The sequence below is a fragment of the Ciconia boyciana genome, chromosome 2 (genome assembly GCF_034638445.1).
Source record: "Ciconia boyciana chromosome 2, ASM3463844v1, whole genome shotgun sequence".
In the NCBI taxonomy this organism is placed as follows: Eukaryota; Metazoa; Chordata; class Aves; order Ciconiiformes; family Ciconiidae; genus Ciconia; species Ciconia boyciana.
The window spans coordinates 31,828,514-31,849,717 of record NC_132935.1 but is presented as its reverse complement, the minus strand read 5'-3'; the positions used below and the strand labels follow the sequence as shown (position 1 = coordinate 31,849,717).

The 21,204-nt window shown below is 42.1% G+C and overlaps 1 protein-coding gene and 1 long non-coding RNA gene across 8 annotated transcripts in view; one reads left to right on the top strand and one right to left on the bottom strand.

Moving 5' to 3' along the window:
• SNX16 (sorting nexin 16) overlaps nt 1-3,718 on the bottom strand; it is a 29,807-nt gene extending 26,089 nt beyond the window's left edge. For 2 of the 7 annotated variants that reach the window (XR_012040823.1, XM_072852281.1), the window contains exon 1: nt 2,647-2,790. The gene's annotated coding sequence lies outside the window, so the exon portion shown is untranslated. The other 5 variants (XM_072852285.1, XM_072852286.1, XM_072852284.1 and 2 more) reach the window with 5 other exon arrangements.
• The window catches only part of LOC140647548 (uncharacterized), a 94,803-nt gene continuing 76,529 nt past the window's right edge, over nt 2,931-21,204 (top strand). The window contains exon 1 of the long non-coding RNA XR_012040825.1: nt 2,931-3,057. This is a non-coding gene — a long non-coding RNA (uncharacterized lncRNA). The remainder of the gene's footprint in view (nt 3,058-21,204) is intronic.

Genomic DNA, 21,204 nt, shown 5'->3' with positions numbered 1-21,204 from the left:
TGCGCTTGGTTGTGTGACTTAACCCCACATGTCAGACAGCTGACCTGCTTCAGCCTCACATAGTTTGAAAGAAGCAAGTCACGCCTGTCTTGTTTCCAAGACATTCTCCTGGAGCTAGACCAAGATCTAAATCCCTTTTTCCACCTGTATCTCAGGAAGTGAATCTGTTTTCTGCCTCGAACAATAAACTTTGCAATATTTTTTTTTAATAGAGATAGAAATAACAAGACATGAAGTATTCTCTGGTAGATTTTCTCTAGCAATATTCTTGTCTGTATGAAACACTGAACAAGGCAACTCCTTTTTCACTTGCCACTTCAGTGACTCTTCCTCGTTACCAGCATAAGGAATTGAGAGCATCCCCTGAATGAATGCCCCACCCAGCTATGTTCCTGGGAGGTGTGGGATTACATCCCTATAAACAGAAGAACCCAGTTGAGTCCAGGTTTGCAACAAATCGAAGGATCTGTACATAAAAAAAGTGGTTGTTATCTTCTGCTGCATGACTTTATGAATATGAACCAGGAAAGGAAAATAAGCCCATACTTCAGGGAATCTGGTGAAGTTCACCCAGGAGTTCACGGAATTTTGAGAAGAAAAAGAGTCTGTGCTTTTCAGCACTTTTTTGGAAAAAAACCCACCAAACCAAAAAAACCAACCACAATCCGTGATGACATTTTCACCAGTTACAATACTTGTGAACAGCATCTTTTCTAGAAGAACTTTTTTCTTTAAAGTGAAACGCCTGTCAAGAATTTACTATCTTGAACTTATGTACTTACTACTACTCTTAAATGCACATGCATTAATGAAAGGTTGTACCTATACTGGCAAGCAACACAGCTCAACACTGTCCTGTAGCGTAAAGCACTTTGTGTTAAGCATCCAACATGTACAATTGTACATGCTTCAGCAGCTTTTATGTCAGATTAGCTGTAATTTGGTACCATTGACTGAATGCTTATTAGCAGCTGGACTGCATTAGGTCTGCTCCCAGGGTACATTTTCGGTTTTAGTTTCTTTTGTACTCTGCACGACCACGCCAAATTGTGAGCCAATGTATGTTAAATGGTGATGATCACAATATTTGCTTCTAAAGGAACTTCTTGACTCAATCTGACACAGTAAACATACCCATAGATAAATAAAAGGGGCTGATACTACCAGTGTCACACCCAGATTCCTCTAACTCTGAATAGTAACAGAAGAGTAATCTTTGAGTAACAGAAATGCCAGGTCAAGTGAGCAAAGAGCACACCATGTCATTTGATTTTTTTTTATCAAGAAAACAGAAAAAGAAACATACAAAGATACTACATTAGAACTTACCAGACTCAAATGCACATATATATGTATGTAAATCCATCTTAAACTGTAAAAGTATCACAATTTCCAAATATCTAAAATATTTACATGCCATGAATCACAACAGGGTTTAAACTCACATTCATTTGCACTTTATGAAGGCTAAACATTAGAAAAAGAATACAATGCTCAAATGAGGGTCACAACCTTAGGACTCTAGCCTTTTCTATGAACATAGAAGTTTACTGCCAATTCATGCAATAAAAGGAACAGAAAATAATTTGATAAAAATACCCTTTTAGACAAACCATATTGCTCCTTGCTTATACAGGTATGGCAAGGAGGGAAGATTTAAGTGCACAGTCTGCTACTACCCAAGCTTCACCACGGACTGGTCTCATACGTCACTGCACTAAACCAGTAGAATCGCTGCACCACAGCAACTTTCAGAACAAACAGATTGCTCATGACACCTAAGAGATAATCCGGCGCCTGCACGCTCTTTCTTGTCCAGATATTTACTTACTTTACTTGTAATAAATTTGTTTCCTGTTCAGAACGCCTATTTGGTTTAGACTGATTCCAAACTGTAAGTTAAGAATGAAATAAAAAGAAGAGAACGTTTGCTTGAAGTACTGAACTGCTAGGTCTGAAACAGGATAGGACAGAGTCCCAGGAACCCTACTGTCACATGCTACAAAACAGCATGACACCAACTCATCCTACTGGGTATTTACAACAGCCACCTCCCTTTTTGTGGGTAAAGCAAATAGGCTATAATAAAACCACTTAAAAAGGGTTTGCCTCCAGCTTGCAGCTATCGCAATTTCAAACCCTTTTAAGCTAATGGTTTGCATGTTCAGTGAGAAACATGTAAGCCACGCGATTCAAGGATAATAGATTAGAAACAAAACAATCCTTACTTAACAGTTCTAATTGGATTTAGAAGACTTTTAGCTATGCAATACTATTTGTGATCTGGTTACATATATTACATCTCTGTTTGAACAACGCAGTCAGGCTGACCTCTGTTGTTTAGGATTTAAGTGCTACCATGGAATGTCAGCTGAACAACTAGTGGAATATTTAAGGAGACAACTTGCTGAGTTTGGTTTTATAAAGTTTTTTAACTTTAATAATCAATTTGTGCCGACTTCAATCAAGTTACTTAATATCGTATTTCACCTGTTTATGAACTCAAAACTGGTGCCTATTTATCACACCTTGCACACACTCACAGGCGAGCAATTGCTGCCCCAAAGAGTCTGTTAGCGAATTAGAAAGAACTGAAAGTAACTCTCCCCCCCAAATTGCATAGTAGGATGTGCTTACGTTGCCTACCTCTGCCTGTGATTCAATGGTTCTGAAAGAGGTAAGAACCAAACAAAAACTGCAGTTATCTTCCAGTCAACCACCAGCCGCCGGCGCAGCCCTGAAGCGGAGGGAACCCGCTGCAGGCGTGGGGCGGGCAGGGCCGCCCGGAGCGCAGCGGCTACGCCGCTGACCGCGGCCGCCCGGGTCCGTCAGGCGCACGGCACCGCCGCGCAGGGGACGCGGCTCCCGCCTCCGGGCGGCCACGCTCGCCGAACGCCGCTCGCGCCGCTTTACGTAACTTCAGGAGCGGCCGCCGAGCCAGCGGTACCGGAGGGGCCGGGCTCGCGCAGCTGCACGGCCTGGCAAACCTTGCCCAGTCGCGAGGCTTCGGAAACCGGGCGGGCTCACAGCAGCGCCGGCTCAGGAGCCACCTCTGAGGTGAGACGCCGCTACTCACCCCCACCCTGCCCCGGGGAAGGGGTGGGGGGGGGGTCCGTCCCCGCCGTCCCGCCCGAGCGGGACCGCGACCGGGACCGGGACCGGCCGCGCCCGGCCCAACCGCCTGCGGCGTCCCCCACCGGCGGGGCCGGCGCAACCGCCCGCCGCCGCCTCCGCACAGGTGCGCAGGAGCTGCGCCACCGGCCGGCGCGGCGAGGAGGCGGCGAGGTCCGGCCGTGCCCGGCGCGGGACGGGCGGTGGCGAGGCTGCGCTCCCCGGCCGGCCCAGCCCCAGCTCCCCACCGCCTGCCTCCCGCATTCCCTCGGCACTGGCGGCGCCTCCTGCCCCGCTCGCCCCTTCCCGCCTGCCGGGCGGGCAGTGAGGGGAGGGCGAGCGCCCCCGCTCACCTGCTCGCCGCCGCGCTCGCCTCCCTCTGCCGCACCGCCGCTGGGGCCGCCCCTCCCCCTCGGCCGGCCCCGCCTCGCCCCGCCCCGCCCCGCCCCTCCCCTCCGCGTGCCGAGAGGGAGGCGCGCTGCGCCCCGGCCGGGGGGGCGGGGCAGCGGGCTGGTACCTGCGGCGCGTGGCGGGAGGGGACGAAGCGGGCAGGGGCCGCGGGGAGACCACGAGCGCCGGCGTGCGCCGCGCGCCCCTAAAGCCTCCACTTCCCGGCAGGCAGCGCGAGGCCGCCCAGGCGGGAGTCGGCCGCGGTGCATCTCGGGTGCTGTAGTTCCGTGGCGTCGCGGTGCCCGCTGGGACCTGCAGTTCCGCGGGGCGGGGGGTGGCTGAGGGGAGCGGGGAGCGCCCTGCGGGCCCTTGGGCCTCCGCGGCGGCCGTCGCCGCTGCGGTGCGCGCAGGCTGCCTGCCCGGGCGGCCCCAGGCCCTCCGGGCAGCCGCGCAGGGGGAGCGGGGAGGGGGCTCCGGCTCCCCCGGCAGGGTCAGCCTGTCCCTCGGGCGGGCGGGCCCTGGGCGGCCCCGCCGCCAAGGGGAGAAAGGAGCGGGGCGGCGAGGGGGCCGCGGGCAGGCAGGGAAGGGCAGCGGGTCTTCGCCCTGCTGGGTCCCGGGCACGAAAACCCCAGGAACTGTGTCAAGTACGGGGTGTTAACGTGATTTCACGTAACAGCACCATGAAGTCCTGCTGTACCGCGGGGTGTTCTCATACGGCAGCGTAGTAGTGGAGCGCCATGTGAAATTTAATGCATAAAAGTGATTAGTGAATTTGCTGTGGGAGAGGGGGGGAGGAAATCGCTGTTCTTAAATAGTGGTGGGAATAAAACGATGTCTTGCTATCTCATAGTGACCTAGGTGCATAAACAGCAATATGATATTCTGGAGAAAATGAACACAGCACAATTTGTGTTAAAAGGTACATTGTGTTACCTTTCTGTTAAAAGGTACATTTGTGTTAAAAGGTACATTTTGTTTATATTCTTTATACAACACAGAAAAATGTGATACCTACAATTTCTGAGGAAGTCTTTCTGTTGAGTTTTCATCTAGAGGTTACCACAAACCTGGTTTTCTGGGATTGCCTTTTTCCCCCCTTTGGATCTTTTGTCTGGAAACTACTTGAGCACTTTGGGACTTTAGGGTGCCAGCAGCCTGCTAGTAGTAGCTGTGACTGCGGCCTGACATTTGTCTCGTGTTCATGGGTCTGGAAGCTGTTCGATGCTTCCAGAAAATATTGCGCCTCTTGTTCAAATGCTGTGCAACTGATCTGCTTGTTTATAATAAACCTGATACTTTCTGCAGGACATGGACACACAAATAGTGTAGCAAAACTATGGTGGTAAGGTGATCTGGTCTGTGATTGCAAACAGTAGTACAGGCCTGTTGCATTACCCTTGTCAGTATATACTGCTCTGGGGGCTACTGTTACCACTGGAGTGTAATTCTTCTGCTGGAATTATAATCTTAGAGTCTCAGGGAATTCTGTTCTTTGTTTTTTTCCTGTGTCATATTGTTTAAGCAGTACATCGGACTGTTTGGAGTTAATTTTGAACTTAGTGGTTTTTATGGATGTTGGTCTTTCAAACAATTTCCTCAGATTTGGCAGGGTAGCTAGCATTCATCATGAGTAGAATTAATAGATTTGAAAAGCATTTGTGAATGACTAGTTCAGAAGCCATGCCACGGGGAACTTTTTTGGATCTGATTCTCTCTTTAAATTCCCAATTCTGTTTTGAATATGTAGTACTCAAAAGAGATAATACACTGGATTTTTGAAATGTGTTACATTAATGCATATATTAAATCAGAGGAAATTTAATCAATTGCATTTTGAAAATTGCACTGCTGAACCTGATAGGCTGAGCATATCTCTATTACGAACTTCAAACTTTGTCTCACTCAAGGTGAAAATGTCCTCTAACATATAGCAGCAGAGGAGAAAAAACTGCTAGAAACAAGAGAATCCTGACTTCCAGTTGTTCAGAACACTTTTTTTATAGTAGTTGAACATGTCTGAGGATTACAATAATTTAGTTGTATATTCTGTGGGTTTTTTAAAATTTTTACTATAAATAGTTAAAGTTTTCTACCTATACCAAGCTACTTTTTGAACACACATGAGATTTTTTTCACCTCTAGAAACATTTGATAGTTGTAAATGCATGTTTTTCAGTCTGTTAGTCAGCTGTCCCAACAGCTTGTGACATTACATTTATTGTACAGGTTAACATAAAATTTTTAACAGCCCCCCCCCCCCCCCCCCCCGCGATAGTGAGGTCAGTTTTCACTATGACACTGTTGATCAAGCAAGAGTCCTATCCCAAATCCTTTGAAAAGAACAGGGCATTTTTCAGCACAGTGAGCAGGTATAGGAGCAAGGTATGAGGCTGCATTTCTCTGGTCATTTGGAAATTCCAAGGAAGTCAGTGGCATTTTTGGTTGCTGAGGAATGTGGGCTCAGTGCCTTCATGTCATAAGGCGCTATCCACCCACAAAGTCATCAGGAATGACTGTTGCTTCACTGGCGTGAGACAAACTATGCAGGATTAAGGTGAATTAAAATTGGGTCTGTGCCCTTCCTGGTTTTCTCTTTATAGTAGTTCTTCCCTCTGTACTCCGGCTGTAGCAATCTGTAAAGCTTTGAGACTGCCTTGCTTCACCTGCTGCTTGTGTAAGCAGAAAATCTGTGGCTTCCATTGCAGGCTAGATGAGCCACCCTGTGGCAATATCGTGCATTTCACCTTTATTGAGTCGAAAAGACAGTAAAACTAGTTACTAAATGTATAAGAGACTGGAAAGTATTTGCCGTGGTTTTTTGCACATATTGGTACCAGATGCCGCCCATGTTCTGCCTCCATCCACTAGTTATTTGGTTTTCCAGAGGATTGGTATATATATTATAGGCCTGATCAAAATCTGTCAAGCCATTATAATCCTTTGTGCCAAACCCACGATTTTTGCTAATGCTAGCTGGTTAGCTAGCTTGATTTAGCCTTGTTTAGGGGCTAGGGCTTGCAGAATCAGAAAAGCCTATTAACATAAAAGAATTTTATGCAACCTCTGTGAACTTCCCAGCACTTTCTCTGCTGGGAAGAAGAGTGGAGGAACTACTAATTGTGTAACACTAGTGCTCCAGCAATTCCATCTTCTGTTGTAAAAAAAATACAAATAATCCTATAGGTGAGAAGTCTGGGATAATCAGTTATTGAATTAAAGGTAGCTTCTGCAGTGCTAGTTGAGGCATAATGTGATATGTTTTCAAAGTCCCACCTGCCCTCATGATCATGTGAAACACTGAGGGTAGATTTTCAATAAGGTTATGGGATTGAGGCACTCAAATCTCATTACATTTCAATTGGGTCTAGGCACTCAAATTTCACTGTATTTTAGAATAATTCAGGCATTCAGTCCCATTAAATTTCAATGGGATTTGGGCCTTTCTATCTCAGGATACTGTGAAATCTATGACTTGGAGGATATTTGTTTTATGACAAAAAAGCCAATTTTGTTTCTCAGCTGTAGAGTCTTCAGCATTAGAAGTGATGGAGTTTCTCCTAAAGGCCATTATTTCTGTTATTCTAGAATCCTAGAATTCTATAATGGTTTGGGTTGGAAGGCACCTTCAAAGATCATCTAGTCCAACCACCCCGCCATAGACAAGAGACATCTTTCACTAGATCAGGTTGCTTAAAGCCCCATCCAGCCTGACCTTGAACACTTGCCACGATGGGGCATCTCTGCGTAACCTGTCCCAGCTTCTCTGCGTAACCTGTCCCAGTGTCTCACCACCCTCATCATACAACATTTCTTCCTTATGTCCAGTCTAAACCTACTGTCTTTCAGTTTAAAACCATTGCCCCTTGACCTATCACTACTGACCCTGGTAAAAAGTCTCTATCTGTCTTTCTTATAAGCTCCCTTTAGTATTGAAAGGCCGCAATAAGGTCTCCCCGGAGCTTTCTCTTCTCCAGGCTGAACAACCCCAACTCTCTCAGCCTTTGATCATAGGAGAGGTGTTCCATCCCTCTGACATTTTTGTTGACCTCCTCTGGACCCACTCTGACAGGTTCATGTCCTTCTTGTGCTGGGGACCGCAGAGCTGGACGCAGTGCTCCAGGTGGCATCTCCTTCCAGGTTCAAAAACTACACAATTTTGAAGAAGTACAGCTGGATATTTTGAAAGTAGGCATAAGCATTGAAACTGGGAATTTCATAAAATATGGCATCCAGATCCCGAGTTGTGATCCTGAAATACTTTAAGCAGTTGCCATGTCATGCTAATCTGTCTCCACTTCATAAATACTGTGTCAGTGTGTGTGTATGTTGTATTTTAATACTTCCTATGTCTGTGAGATGCTACTTCAGCACATGTTTGGAGGGACCTTGGCTTTTAAAGGGCTAAAAAAGCTGACCTTTTATACATACCTTTTGAGAACTCCTGTCCTTGGGAGGTTGTACTACACAGTTTCAGATATCCAGTGGTCAAAAAGGACTGAGGGAAAGGTAAGAGATGGGATTTAAACTCCATTGCTGGCTGGCTCTTTGCAGGTTTGGTCTGACTTTCTGTGATTCACTGCTCTGTGGCTGGCTGTGTTCAAGCTTACTTGAGGCTTGAGGCATCTCGCTTGTGCAGTATGGGCTCCCTGGAAGCCTGCACTCCTTGTTCAGAGTTCGAAGTAGCACGCTGAGGACTAGGCTGTCCCAAAGTCCAGTTCTTTGTTAGCTCTAGATTTTTATGGTTTCTAGAACTTTTTTCTGGCTCAGGTTTTGAATTTCAGACTTGACCCTTGTCCAAAACACTCAGGTGTGGGATACTGATTGCCCCTTTGTCTCCTAACTGATTATTCTCAACCTGGGAACATCTATATACTGCCTTCTGATGCTTGCTGTAAACTTTACTCGTAATATAGTTTTACACCTAAATGGGTTTCAAGGTGGTGTCCTGATAATAGACATTTTATGGAATAAAAATAGACTTAATAGACTTTTTGTGGAATACCAGATTCACAGCTGTAGTTCAGCTGCTGTGTATCATTCTACCAATTCACTGAGCTACAAATGGGATTTACCAGCTTTCTATTTGGTTATGCCTGTTGTGCTTCTCTCTTAGGCAAGTCCTCAAGTTAGAAAGCAGAAGCAGCAGCCTCTAAGGAGTTAAAAAAATCCTGCCTGTCAGAGGCTAGGTCTACTTTGTTAGTTATAGGGATTTTTCTCTCTCAGAGATTGCTTCTGGGTAAAGCAGCTCTCAGGTGTTATTGGCCAGTATTTTCAGATAAATGAACTATAAGTGTGGATTTTGAAATAATATGAGAGTTATAACATTTGCTTCTGTCCTGTGGCAGGTATTCAGATCCCTAGCAAATTGTGTCCTTCCTTCTTCCTTCCTTTTTATCCTCACCATCAGCATTTTCAGCCCCTGTCCTGGCTGGGTATATTTTGCTTTGGCTTTAAAATACACAAGTAATTATGATCACCAACTGCTAATAATGATGTGTCGTTAATAAATAAGAATATACAGAAGTATTCTGATAATTTATTATATTGATGCTTAGGCAAAATTGTCCTAGAAATTGACAACTAAAGACTTGTTGACACCTGGCTACCCTCTGGAAAAAGATCAAAATATGTAATTTTGACAATAGGTAGATGTTATGATATTCCAGCGGGGTCCTGCTTTCCCTGCCTTCTTCGCCTTGGTCTTTACTGGTAAAATCAACTTGCAGGGACTTTCAGTCCCCTGTGAGCAGTGGGAAAGTTTGGAGCAAGGCAGATTTACCTTGGTGAAAGAGGATTATGTTGGGGAATGTTTAAACAAACTGGACATATGGAAGTCCAGTGGGATATGGAAGTCCAGTGGGACCTGGTGGGATATGCCCATGAATGTTGAGAGGGTGGGCCAATGTCACTGCAAGGCCACTCTCGATCATCTTTGAAAGGTCGTGGAGGTTGGGGGAGGTTCCTGAGTACTGGCAGAAAGAAAATGTTACTTCCTATTTCAAGAATGACAAGAAGGTAGATCTGGGGAGCTACAGGCCTAATGTTAATCCCCGAAAAGGTGATGGAGCAAATAATTCAGGAAACCGTTTCTGAACATGAAGGACAAAAAGGTGATCAAGAGTAGTAGTTAGGAAGGGAAAAATCATGCCTGACCAACCTAATTTCCTGTGATGAGATGACTAGCTTGGTGGGTGAGGGAAGAGCAGTGGAAGTTGTTTATCTTGGTTTAGTTAAGGCTTTTGACACTGTCTCGCATAACATCCTCACAGATAAACCGATGAAGTAACGTCTTCAATAATGACCTTGATGATGGCACAGAGTACACCTTCGTCAGGTTCGTGGACAATACAGAACTGTGAGGAGTGGTGGATATACCACACGTACTTGTGCTGCCATTCAGAGGGACCTTGACAGGCTGGAGAAATGGGCTGTTGGGTGTCTCATGAACTTCAAAAAAGGGAAATGCGAAGTCATGCCCCTGGGGAGGCATAACCTCATGGGATAACCAGTACAGGCTGGGAACGAACCAGAAGGAAAGCAGCTTTGCAGAAGAGGCCCTGATGGCCCTGGTGGACACCAAGCTGAACGTGAACCAGCAAAGTGCCCTTGTGGCAAAGAAGGCAAATGGTATCCTTGGCTGCATTAGGAGGAGTAATGCCAGCAGGCTGAGGGAGGTGATCCTTCCCCTCTGTTTAGCACTGGTGAATAACATCTGGAGTGCTGTGTCCAGTTCTGGGCTCCCCAGTACAAGAGAGATACGGACATATTGGAGAAAGTACAGCAAAGGGCTGTGATGATGATTGCGGGCTTGGAGCATCTGACAATGAGGAGAAGCTGAGACAGCTGGGATTGTTCATCCTGGAGGAGAGAAGGTTCAGGGGTGTCTTATCCATGTGCAGAAATACCTGATGGGAGGGTGCAAAGAAGCTGGAGCCAGGCTTTTCTCAGTGGTGCCCAGTGACAGGATAAGAGTCAGAGGGCACAAACAGAAATACAGAAAATTCCATCTGAACATAAGAAAGCAGATTTTACAGTGAGGGTGATCAAACACTGGAATAGGTTGCCCAGAGAGGTAGTTGCTTGATATTTAAAACCTGACTGGACACAGCCCTGAGCAACCTGCTCTAGCTGACCCTGCTTTAAGCAGGGCCTGGAGTAGACAATCTTGAGAGGTCCCTTGCAACCTCAACCCTTCTGTAATTCTGTGAGCTTAAGAGGCCCACCATCCTGCTGTTGCTGCAGAACAAAAAGATACCAGACACAGTTTCTATTTCTGTTTTCTTAAAAGCACCTAAAAGCATCTGCTCTTCAAAGAGTATGGGAGCAAAATTTGTTCTCATTTACTGTTGTGCGATGAAATAAAATTCAGCTTGTTGCAAGTTGACAGGTAATCTTTGAAGGTACTTTCTGATACTTTGTTTCTGAATAAGGTTTTTTTCTTCTTTTCTTCTTTTTTCCTCTCTGTAATCAATGTGAAAAGAAAAGGACATTGTAAGGAAAACCCAGGGAGCAGAGAATAAATAATTATTGTTAATTGAATAGTAGACTACATGGTTTCTTTTCAATCTAAATAAAATTATAGTGGCAGAGATTTCAGGCATTTTGATTGAGGAGTCATATTCACGTGCGATAATGACTTCATTATGTGCATTTGAAGCTTGAAGTTTAAAAATGCTTAGTTTGCCCTTAGCTGAAGAAGTGGTTTTAAATGTTCTTTGTTTTATATGATTGAAACATTCACTTTTGTTGCACAGAAGAGGCGGTTCTTTCCCAGTAATAACCTTTTGGACATGAGGGTACCCTGCATTGTAATTTGACATGGCAAAGCTTCTGGTCCTTTGATATGGCCTTTGTAGAAGGTTTTGGTTTTTCCTCCTAATGCTCTACAGCTTACTGTTTTGTATGGCACAATGTATTGTAGCATTGAGTTGTGAGAGGTCTCAAAAGTGTTTCTTTTTCTGTGGGGTAAAGAAGAAACTTGGTCTTGTTAAAACATGAACGGACACACAAGTGGGACAGATTGTTGTTTCATGGGTTTCTGTCTGACCTTGGACAAATGACTTCGATTTCACTTTCCTGTGGGCTCATTAAGCAAGCTAACAAAGTTACAGTGAATATAATCTTCTTCTAAATGTGGAAGGCATCCCTATTACTTGCACAACCCTGTGTTCTGAATTTAAAGTGATGCTTGTCTTTCCTGCACAAACACAGCTCTGTTAAAATACGCTCCTTCTGCACGAAGTCACTGATACAGTCCTATAAAGGGCAGTGTTCATTAACTGTATCCTGTGCACAAAGGATGTGAGTTTCATTGTTTTTAACAATAGTACAGAAACCTTTGTCTTTATTTCCAAAGTTCAAATAGCAGCAGTGGTGTGAAACAGCTTTGTCTTGAAGAAACATGTGGCGCATTGATATGGAAATGAGCACACCCTGTGCTTCAGTAAGTGCCAGAGTGGCACTGTTCGGTACTGCCGCACTTAAGTGAGCTTTTGGTTGTGCTCAGCTTGTGTTCAGCTAGCCAAAATTCTAGCAGTGTTTCCTTCTCTGTTAGAGGCAGACTTTGAAATACTGCTATACTTGACATCCTTGCATGTAAAGTTGGATAGAATCATACTCTTACCCTTTTCTTGTGAAGTAGCAACGTGTAGTTAGTTATTTTTAGATGAATGTTATACAATAATGGGTTTTGTTTATGGTAAAAAAGACCAGATAATTTGAACTTTTGGCTTTGAAGAAGAAAAAAATCTCTGTCCTTCAGAAGGACTCTATCTATTGCTTTCTGTTTATTTAGCCTTTTAGTCTTTTTCTATTTCAACTCTACCTTGCGATTGCAATTCGAGAGTATGTTGCACACTGACATGTTAATTTAGCATTAACATTTGCAGGCTATTCTAGGGCCGGAGGCTACTGTTTAGTGATTATTATTATTGCTGTCTTGCAGAGCCCAGAATTGTGCTAAACATGTGCAGATGCATAGAAAAACATCATTATTTTCTGGATGGATTTGTAACTTTATATTGAACAGGATGAAACAAGTGATGATAAATATTTCAGGCAGAAGTTGATAAGAGAGAACAAGGGTTATCACATGAAGATCAATCACTTACTCATTTTAGGCCTTGACATAGAATTTTTTATTATCAAACAATATTTATGATGATGGATGATTACACAGAGCAAAGACTCTTTTAGAAGAGATGAGCTCTAGTGGAAATGCCTCAGCCAATCTCAGCTGCAGCAAGTTTCACTGAGTGAGCATGGTAGGAAGCCCCCAAATCACAGAAACTGAGAGGCAAGTCCACTGCACAGTGTGTTCTGCACTACTTGTCTTGCTGTCATCTGGACATGGTCCCAGCGGCAGGAATGCCCATCCCTTCCCTTTGAACTGCCCACATGTCTTATTTCCCAGTGAATGTAAGAGAATGGGAGGATAGCAGCGGGTGGGAAGGTCACAGCATGCCGGTAGGACACAGCCACGTCTCACACCCTCACCCAAGACTGGGGAAGAGCTCCCACGTACCATGGCTTAGAGGTAGTAATAGATACCTGAAATGTCATTTCACCTAGAAACCTGGACACAACTGATCACTAGCATATTGAAGCATTCCCCAAAACTCAATAATTTGAAATGAAGGGGAAAATTAGACAGTTGGATGAGTGAATAATATCTTTTATGCACTGAGGAGGAAGGCGATTTTTAGGATACCTTTTGAATTAATACATTGCTGTGGCTGGTTGTAATGGAAACATCTGGCATTGCAAGTGTAGGGTGAGATGGGAAACATGAGGGCAGTTATAAGAAAGGCAAGCAAATATCAGGTGGAGTTTTGCTGTCAGAACTGTCACAGATATTTCTAAGGAGATATAGTATATGATGGAACAAAGTCAATATTAAAATGGTCATTTTTTTAATAAGAAATCAATATTGCCTTTTGTCATTACAGGCATGAATACCCACATTCCCACAAATGCATACTACCTGCATAATTTAAAAACACCATCAATTTAATTTTGATGGTGTTAACTTCAATGGAATAAGTGTTCCTAAATGGTCTGATGTGTTAGCCTGGCTCTCTCACTGTACAATATTAAGGACTTGGAGTTTCAGCATGAAGCCCTTGGCCTACTGAGTCCACTGAGTCCGCAATTGCCACTGAAAATTGTTTTACTCTTTTAATAGAGATACAGAAAAAAGAAGAAAAATAGTTAGAGCATTTGAAATGTAATTTATTGTGAGGTTTTGAAATATACATTTTAAAATAAAACCTATAACTATAAACGTACATAATACAATAAAAGGTAAAAAGTTTTCATTTCACCAGCATCCCTTAGTTGCCTTCCTTTTTATATAAAAAGATTTTAGAAGGAAGTTCTTCCTCCTGTTAAAATATATTATAGCTGATATTAAAGACTTTATGAAATGTCTTTTTGGAAAAAGAAAAATGTGTTTGAGGTGGATTCAAGCTATTGCTTTTCCTAAGTTTATGCTCCCATATGGCTTTACTGGGAACAAACCAAGACAAATAGACACAAAAGGGGAGAGAACAACAAAAGCTGACATTGAACTTTTTATTGTTGGTGCTGATTTTTAGTTTGCAGCTTCACAAGCTGGAATGGCAGGCACACTATGCCATCTTAGCATCCAGTCCAAGACCCAGCAAACCTGCATCAGCCACTTTTCTGTGATGGGTTGACAATGAAATGAAAAGAGGTTCTGTCCTGGTTGGCTATATCAGATATCTTTCACACCAAAGAGGAAAAGAGAAGTAGGAAAGAGCAAAAATAAACCAGAGCAAGAAAAAGAGAAATAGAAGAAATATTACTTGTAAGACCCAAATCTTACATGGATGTTCTGGATGATATTACAGATTAATCTAAAGAGCAGTGAACAATCATGTGACAAAGGGAGCTGGACTTCTCTTACTCTGTACAATGTAGAATACAGGATTTTACACCAGAAAGCTCTGTGTATGAATTCTCCTTGCCTGGTATTAAATTGAGTTTCTTTGGTGTGAAATGAATTGTGTGCTGTAATTTGAATGGTAGCAATCTGACTTTTGTGCAAGAGAGATGGTTGAGAGGAAGCATAAATAATAACCTTACCATTTCTTTCTGACACATAGATCATGCTGCACATTAGATGATGAAGATATTTCTGTCCTTTGATATCCTGTGTTCTCACAACAAATTATTATACATCAAAGAAATGAGCTCTGAGTCAAAATGATAGTAAAAGTGATGAGCTAGAAAATAATGTAAAGAGCTGGTACCTATGAAATTACTGCAAATGTCTGAAGAAATGGGGTAAAGGAAATTGCTCACAAAGTTGTTCAAATGACTTAAGCTGCTGTCTGAAAAATAAATAATCTGGGATATGACTATTAAAAATGAAATGTGGTTAAAAGCTGGAGTTTTTGAAGCACTGTATCCGATACTGCATTACAAGCCATTTTTCCTTAACCTCCTTCCATGATTAAAGTTTTAGAAAGATTGTAGCGGGGGCAAGTAGAGGGCAAAAAGATTGCCAATGTCATAAAGAGTCTTTCTTATCTAAGTCATTAGTCCTTTTCCAGCCATGTCAATAGTGGGTTGAAATCATTATTGCCAGAAGGCTGCTCAGAGGTCTATGTGAAATGAATTGATTGTTTCATTCTTGTTCCTGTTAGATATTTACATCACATAAAAGTTTGCTAGGATTGATACCACCCAGCTGATACCAGAGACTAAGCAGTGCTTGGGGATTCATTGCAGAGAGAAAACTGTAGTTAACGTGGGTTAAGTGAGTCATGTACACTGGTAGGGAAACTTGTCCTTTTTTGCTGACGAGTCTCTTGTGCAGTCTGGTCTAGTCTCACTTTAGTGGAGTGTCTTTTAGTACCCACTTGGGGACAACGCTTCTTCTTCCATGTTTAGCCATCTAAATTTATGTTTGAGGTGGTTGTCTACGATCCCTCATAGCCCATACAGAGACAAAAGCATTTTCAGAAGACTTCAGTTTCTGTGAGATAACCACTGTGGAGATGTTTTGGATCACTTTGCATGGGTTGTCCATGTACTACTGTTCAGAAATGTTGAACTCCAGGTTGTCCTCTCCTGCAGAAACAGCTGGGTCTTGGTTTTATTCGTACGCCCAGAGAGGAAATTAATGTAAAAAACTCTAAGTAAAGTGACATGTGGGTTAAACTTTTCCTTGATGGCTACAAGATTAAGAGCACAGATGAACAGAAGACAAAATGTTATGTATTCTGGGAAGCTCTTCCTATGAGAAACACAAAGAAGGAGAATGTAACCTTTTAGTGGATGTTAAATATTCACACTGAAAATGTTAGTGATGAAACTCACTCCGAAGGCAGAAAGCAGTGTTTCCCATTACTCAGAGCACAGACTTTCCACAAATTCCTGCAATGTAATCATGTCTTTGATAGGTCTTCTTTGTGGGGCCTCAAATTAGTTACTTAGCTCTCTAATTCAGTTTCTAAGTCAATAAAATGGGGATAATAGGAGTTTCTCTCTCCCTTGAAAAATGGTACTTAAGAACCCAGAGTTGAATTACCCATGAACAGTGGTAGGTATGTGCTGTGTGTGCTCAAAGGCCTGGACTAGCACCAAGATCTCTTGTAGTTGATGGTACAGACTTAACTTAAATATGTAACTGTCACATTTCTATCAGCAACCACTTATAAGCTGTACATAAATTTTTCAGCTGCAGCTTTTGAACCCTCTTTTGTACTTCCTTTTTGGTTGTGGCCTTAAATATATATATATATATATATATATATATATACGTATATATATTTTTCCCAGAGGGAAAATACAGTGCAGAAGCGTCACTCTAGACTGTGCTCTTGGTGATATATTTGGATGTTATAGAAAATTGGAAAACAAATTATTGCCATGTCTTATTAAAGATCCATGTGTCTGGACCAGATGTTTGTTCTACAGCCAGTTCTGCTAATGAGGAAAAGGGTAACTAACCATAACATGATTGATTTCTGGGTGAAGGTCCATCTTTGTCTCTAACCCTAGCAGGTGTGTGTATTTTCTCTATTGCAGAGAATACACATTTTCTATATTGCAGAGAATATTGTATAGCCTGTCCACTACCAGGACTTACTAAAGAAAATATGTTGGCAAAGACCAAGAGATCAGGGCTCTTTCTTTAGGACCGCTCCCGCCCCCGCCTTTATTAAAACTATCTAGACAAGTGGCAAGTGAGTTGCTTTGATTATACTTATTTTACTGCTTCTGTTGCCTTGAATTGTGAGTTGTGATTGCTTAGATAAATGCACTGAAAGACTGTCTGTTCTCACTTTGGCTTCCAGAAATACCTCTTTATGTTTTTCAGTGAGGTACTGTTTTGTAATTTACAACATCAGTCTCATTGTTCGAATCTCTACGGATATCTCAGCAACCTCTTCAGGAGTAATACAGCGTGGGTACCATTTCCCTCTGCTTTCCAACAGTGAAAGAATAATGCTCTCACAAAGCGGTGCTAAATTAGAAGACAAGCTTTTTCTGTGCTAACTCGCTATTGTTATGTATGATTTTAGTCAGTATGGTTAAAGAAAAGGATGAAGCATCCCAGCTTTCTGGGTGGTCTAAAAAATCTGTCATCTCCCTCAGGTTTTCCACAAATGTACTTGAGCTTTCCTTTAAGCCTCATGTCTGAATTTGAGAATCCCCATAAAGGAAAGAAAGATTCAAGCAATCTCTGAATGTAACTTTTAAAAGTTGGAAATAGGACTAATGAAATCTCAGTGTGGGTTCCTAAAAGATAATTTAGTGGTAGGTACTGAATAGAGCATGCTGTGTGATTTGATGATGAATCCTGTGAGATTTACTTAGATGCAGGATCAACCACACCGAGAGCAGAGAAATAATTCAAGCACTTCTCCTGTGTGGCAAAATTGCTGTCTTCCTGTAGCTGAGTTAGTGCTGAAAGGTGCAACAAGCTACTTCATATATTTTCAATAGGAATTTTTTAATAAAAGGCAATAAATTTAAAACACCCAGCTGTTCTATAAAGGCATCATAAAAAAGGGACAGTGTGTAATAAATTACCCATCATTTATTTTAAAAAAGGGTTCTAATGAAAGCTTAGCACTAATTGGATCTAATCACACTGGGAAAATTTGGCTATTTTTCAAGCTATGAACATTTAGATCCTGTTCATAGCTATTCTACTTTAACTCTTTCTAGAGTTTTATCTCATCTGCAGTACGTCCACTGTTCTTCAAAATTACTTTTTTCCTAAAGACTGGAGACTGCATATCCTCTTATAAACTATAACTTTATGTAGGCAAGCAGAATTTGAATCTTGACTAACTAGTCCCACTTACAGAGCTAACTTTTCCTTTTTGCAGCAAAAACCATGTGGACATATTAGTTGTTAGCAATGTATATTTGCTCTCACAAAGTCTTTAATCTCTTTCTCCATATTTTCTTAGCTTAGTGTTATGTTTCTGTTCAACAGAAAAAGTTTCGAGTTTGTTTTTTTTTTTCCCCATCAGTCTCATTCTAAATTTGTCCCCATTTAACTGCATGTGCTGTCTGCTTGCTTGAGGATTTAGTTTAAAGCTCTGCTGCATTATCTGTCATCATTTGCTGTGCTTCTAATTAAGTATTGTCTGAAAATTTGTCCATTTCCCAAGACATTTAAATAATTCATATTTTTCTTTTTGCCTACTTTCTTTTCTGTTTCTTTAAAACCACTTAAAAACTAAAGCAAACCAAAATTAACCTGATCTTTAGATAGGTTAACATCCCCAAAAGGGAGGAGGCCTTGTTAAATAAATGGGGCCCTGTTAGTTCTTGCAAAACTCTCTTCTGTTCCTATTTAACTTATTTCATAATGTTTGAGTCCATTCAATTATTTCTACTGGAGAATATAGAAATACATAGTTTAATGCAGAGTAAAGACACTGATACATATAATTTTGCATTTAATACAATCTAATATCCTCTATTTTTTCCCTCCATGCAAACAGAGGAGGCTTTCAAGGACAGTGACCATACATGGAAATTGACTGGTTTCCTCTTTAATAATGTTTAAAGATTTCATTAGATACTCCTGTTCCTGTGGTCTGCAGACTGAAAAGAAGACTTCTACCCTTAGAAACTCTCTGCAATGAATTGAGACATCAATGCTTCTTATCACTGATAAAATAACACCCTGTCAAATATTTGATGGTGGAGGGATGATGAGTTGCTCACTCAGATGACTTACCAAGTCACAGTCTCACGATTTCAGGGTAGAGGCAAAAATATTGCTTTTGTTAATGCTTTCTCTCACCTCAAGGTGCTGAGAAGTCAGGTGAGGTGAAGCTGGTCTTTTATAGGAGAGAAGCTTGCCTGAAGACACTTTTACATTTCTGCCTTATACTTGGTTCACGTTTAACTCTTTTGCCTTCATCTAAATAAACATTGCATATCACTGGTAGAAAATGAATTAATTTCCTTCAGAGCCAATCTTCTCAGGTGATGCTTCTTTTTTTTTTAGTGATGCCTTCCTCTTACTGACTTTTGAGCCATGGTTCTTTGGACCCCAGTCATGTCTCAACATTTATGATAGACCAATATGACTTGTTACAAAATTTGTATTAGAAAGCATTAGGAAAGCTCATATGGTCTCAGGGACTTCCACTGGTGGTCTAAGGGCTGCGGTGGCCACTGCTGCTGTTGTAGGGCATTTTACTTTCCCCCTTTTCTATGCAAGGATCTGTGACTGGCCATTTGAACCTCTGACAAAGAGGCAGAGCACTGACTGTTGTATTGCTTTTAGTCCTGACAACATTTTGTCACACACACCCGTTCAGTCACTCATTGTCTGTCTTCTGTGCACAGGAACACCATCTGTGTCTCCATCATTCACACTGTGCACCTTGCTAATGGCTTTGCAGTATGCATGCACAGAAATGTTTGTGGGATGGGCCTGGTTTTGATCTAACATTCGTATTTGCACCCATTTCAAGGTCCTTTTATGCTGCCAGAGCAGCATAAACAGGCAGTAGTGGCGTGTACCTGAGAATTAAGCCCTATTTAAACAGAAAGGACTCAATTCTCTCACCCTGACTCAATCTCATGTACTACCTTACTGTACAAGTACTACTAGATGCAGTGGATCTGTTTATGTGACAAAGCGCTGTTTATGGGAGAAAGGGCAGCAAAATCAGGCTGCTTGCACTTAAGCCCAATGGGAAATAGGATATTAACTGACGCTGTTACAGAAGAGCTGTCATAAAGAAATATTTGACACTGGGAAAGAAAGAACAGGTCAGCAAGATAACACCTTGAAGAACACAAGTGGTGATTATATGTCATTATTTGTCAGTATTCCTCTTCTGTAATCTAAAGCAGCGTTGGCAAAGTTAGCTGCAGAGCTTGGGAGTAATTCTAATGGGATGTTGGCATACCTGAATGGCTTAAGTAATGCGAACTGAGTGTGATCTACCTTTATCGGCAGCAGGCAAACAGAAGGCAATTTGGTCAAAATTCCTTCTATTATATTTTCAAGGATGTTCTCTGTAAAAGAAAACATTGTTTTGGGATGTACTTGTTTTGAAGCACTTACATTCACAGAGCTCATATTACCTCCGAGAGCTCAAGAATAAGGGTTTGAGAGGAACCTCTGTGCATAACAGACACTATACTTATGAACTACATTTTCCCAGCATGCATAATTCTAAATATTAAATGATGGCAATTACTAAGGGCATTTGAAGAGTGGGACATTGAGGAGTGTTGTCATATTATATTAGTTATGGGTAATAGCTGCTGACTTTGGAACAGTGATGTGAAAATCAGACCACTTCAGAAGCTCAATTTGGAAGCTGGGAGAGCCATGCAAGGTGACAGATCAGTACCGATGTAGGAAATGTCTTAGAGGCAGATAACTGCTGTTTTATGCATAAGTAGTCAGGGTCCCAATTTTTTTCCTATGCAAATCAATGTCAAAATTCAGGTTAACCTGATTAGGATCATCTCCTTGCAGAAGGATTGTCTGTTGCTATATTACAGAGGAGGGTTATAATTGCATTTTAGATGGAGAAAAGTTATGAATTCCATAATTTACATAATATGTTGAATCTAGCGGTCCCTAGGAAAGTTCTTAATATCAGTTATTGTTTGTATAGAACGATTCTTGTTCAGAGAAACAAATGAGGAAAGTGCTTTTCCATGAATTTAGGAAGGCATTTTGAATTGGTATGCATGGTATGCATTTGTGCTGATCCTGCAATGTGCATTTCTCACAGACATGTTCCTAACTCTCACATTTGGTGAGAGTACATTGAGCATTCCAGCAGACTGCTCACTCATCTTTGGTAGTTTGCCTAAAACAGTGTGATCTCCATAGCTAATGATGCTTAAGGTTTTTTGTTGCATCTCATCCCTCATCTACATGGGGTCACCTTTGCCATTTTTGAAGAGCGACTCCCGCAAAAGAGGGGTGTTCAGAAGAGATTGGCAGAGACCTGCAGTATGTCTCAGGGAGGAAGGAAGATTCCTTCCAGTCTGTGCTATAAGTAATAAAATGTGGCCAGGTAAATCATTCTTGTTCTCTGGAAAAGTTCAAATAAACCATAAGGGAGATATTATGAACTCATCCAGCATGTAAAAAACCTCATGTTCTCATTCGTTCATGAGGCAACAATAAAGAATTTGTTTTGTGTCTTGCATATTTATCATTTTTGGATGTCAGAA